Source organism: Sinocyclocheilus rhinocerous, unplaced genomic scaffold (genome assembly GCF_001515625.1).
Source record: "Sinocyclocheilus rhinocerous isolate Xijiao unplaced genomic scaffold, SAMN03320098_v1.1 scaffold21, whole genome shotgun sequence".
Classification (NCBI taxonomy): Eukaryota; Metazoa; Chordata; class Actinopteri; order Cypriniformes; family Cyprinidae; genus Sinocyclocheilus; species Sinocyclocheilus rhinocerous.
In genome coordinates, this window is record NW_015641422.1 from 1,274,442 (window position 1) to 1,277,700 (window position 3,259).

The 3,259-nt window shown below is 36.6% G+C and overlaps 1 protein-coding gene across 1 annotated transcript in view; it reads right to left on the reverse strand.

Annotated features, from left to right (window-relative positions):
* Positions 1-916, reverse strand: part of LOC107754837 (regulator of G-protein signaling 18-like) — an 8,332-nt gene extending 7,416 nt beyond the window's left edge. The window contains exon 1 of the mRNA XM_016571445.1: positions 606-916. The gene's annotated coding sequence lies outside the window, so the exon portion shown is untranslated. The remainder of the gene's footprint in view (positions 1-605) is intronic.
* Between the last annotated feature and the right edge of the window lie 2,343 nt (positions 917-3,259).

The following is a 3,259-nucleotide window of genomic DNA, read 5'->3' on the forward strand; positions in this document are numbered from 1 at the left end:
GAACGATGGACAGACAGATAGATAGATAGAACGATGGACAGACAGACAGACAGATAGATAGATAGATAGATAGATAGACAGATAGATAGATAGATAATTGGTACTGGTTATAGGTTACTGCTTACTGTGCTGCTTCTAATATACTACAGCCTTATTTACTAGAATTGCTTTCATGTAGTAAAAAATATCAATGACACATATAGATACGCGACTAAGCATCTAATTAATTTAGCGCAAGATCTTTTAACACATTCCCAAAGTTTTGCTTCAAAGTAAGAGTGTTTGTTTTAGACACTACTGAGCTTGTTAACCTAGTTAAAAGGTTAAAATATAACCAACATTATGCTTTACATTTGAAACAAACGACTAAATCAAGCCAAAACTCAAGGCGCTTCATGACTGCACTGACAGAGACGCGACACGGCGCGTCAAACCAGAAAGCTCCCATTATAATCAAAGAAAGGCTCTACACTGCAAGCCCCAGCCCGCGGATTCCTTTATTTTATTAGGAGAGCTCCAGCGCGTCGCGTCTGTAGCGCAGCGTGTAAACAAACCAACGTGAAATCTGAGCACTTGAATGTGGTGCATATGTCATATAAATATACCTTATTTTAGATCCTTTTCTCGCCTTTTCATGACAAATCCTTGTACGTGTCTTATATCCGAGCGATTCGGAGTCGGTTCGTGTTTCTAGTAGAGTCCGGATTTACACAGAGCGACTGGATCCGAAGCGAGTCTCGTGTGGCCGTCAAAATCACGTCTTGCTTGTCTCTCTTTTCATTTTACTCCTGAATGACAAAAGCAACGCCCATTTTCTTTTTGTCACACCCATAGTTCAGTCTGGACTTGCCCTCCCTACATACTTGTATATAATGACACAGAGAGCGTTTATGGGTAACTATAGTTGACGTCAAAATACCACAGCTACTAGATATTACTGCAGCAACGCTGTGGTAACTTTATTAACCACCGCATGGCGTATATATGTAACAAATTACAGAACGATTGTGTAAGCCTCTAATACTATTTGAAGAAGATAAAATATTAATATCTTATTGTTTTGCAGTAGTAACAATAATTTCAGTAATTATGATTGGGCGTAAACATGGCACAATTTTACAAGGAAACACATAACAGCTGGTTGACAATAGGTGCCTCCCTGAACGATAAAAACTTTATTTTGTTTTTGTATATTATATTATTATACTATCATGTTTTGTTATATTAATTCCTGAAGGATCCCTACTCGTGATAAATCATGTTTATAACAGGTGTTTGATTGTTCTCAAACGGCGCCATCTACAGGCAATGCGTAGTTTTATTTCATGGAAGCACAACAAGAATGCCATTTTGACAGGATGGGCTATTCTTATGAGTTTTGGCCTATTGTTTTATTTTACACAATATGATTTAATTGAAATTAATAGATTAATAAAAAAACATATGATTTAATAGAGCCGAGAGACCTTTAATGTGGGACTTTTATTTAGGCATTTTGGATTTTCTGCACGTTTACGAATGCAATTTGTTCAGTAGATGGAGCAGTTACACAACAGATGGTTTTTAGAGCCATCAAGCTGGATATCAAGATACCAAGAAGTATCAAGATAATACTGAGAAATAGCCTACTTATAACCTAATTAAATTCTAATAAAATATTCTGTTCTTGTTTTGTTTCATAAAGGGTTGTTTTGGGTTCAACCTGTTCTTACTATCTTAAAATAGTTAATCCATTTAGCCTGTTTATATAAAGATAAAACACTGAGCTTCTATTTGCAATTAAAATCATTTAATTTATAACAAAAAAGCTCTCTCTCTCTCTCAGAATGTCTGTGATATGCAAATAAAAATCATACACATTCACATTACATTACAGTCACCACATTCTTCACTGGTTCAGTATGTCTGTTGCTACATGAGCACTGAGCTGTGAGTTTCTGCATGGCCCATGAGTCGCTCTGTCTACAGGGGTGCTGTGTCTTCGCATGTCTCTCCACATGGGGTCCCTCAGTTCCAGAACCAGACAGAGCAACAGCCATAGTTCCCAGTGGCTTTTCAGATGTTTCCGTGCAGCAGTCCTTCTCCCAAAAATGCATTGTACTTTAGCCTTGAAACAGATCACAGTCTCTGAAGAGCTTTGCATTGTGGTGCAAGAAGAAATGTTGAGTGACTGAGCTGTCACTGAGCTAGACATGATCTTGAATACTAATGCTAATGTCACCAGTAGTACTCATACTAAAACTGATAATATGTAGTGTTAATCCAAGTTTTGAGTAAAGACCTCAGCACTAGCAGTGCCCTCTGAACTCCATATTGCAGCTGTTATTCATCTCTCACAAGTGTGCAATTTTGTGTTGATATTTGTAATAATTTCTTGTTCTGTGGATATTTCATCTCACAGTTTCCAAGTTCCAATGAGGCGAGGTGCCGCAAGGCCTTGCAAAACCGTTTGTGTTCACTTTTATTTACTGTATGAAAAACTGCTGATTAGTAGTTTAGAGTTGTTTCATAGTCTAGTAACTTTACAGAGAAGGCAATAACATTGTGACTGATCTTTTGATTACTTTGTTGGTGAAGATTCATTCAGTGAGAATGAGAATGAGAATGAATGATGGTCGGTATGTGATGATATAGAGATAAGCCAGTTTCGTTATTGACTAGTTTATAAAACCAAGTGATTAAAATGATTGATTTGATCACATTGTGAAGTTCAGAAAGTCAAATGTCTTGTTTGATGAGGGAGGTCCTGAAGTATATCCGTCGATCGTGAAGGATATCAATAATGCAACTGCTTTAAGTGCATTATTCGTGAGATTCAGTGGCATTTAGGTTGACATTAGAGGTTTATGCTGCATTTACCTTCTAATTTATATCCTTAAAAAGACTAATTATGTAGAATCCATAAGCAATACACGCTTATTTCAACAGTGTTCATCTTGAAGTGGAACCCATCACTGTTTTGCCACAATAACGCTGTTTCAGTCCCAATGTGTTGCTGTATGAGTGTACGCACTGTGACTTAAGAAACGTTTTCCCTTCTGTCACGTATATCTGTCGACTAAACCGGCGACGCCATTAATTTCTGTACTACTCTTACGAAAAAGAAGTTTATTCAAGTGTGCTATTAGTATACTTCTTTTAAACTAAAAAATAGGAAAGTATACTTTGTCTACTTTTTATGTACTTCTCAGAAATGGGCTTTATGTACTTCTCAGAAATATACTTAAAATGACATTTAAGTATACTTGACTTATACTTA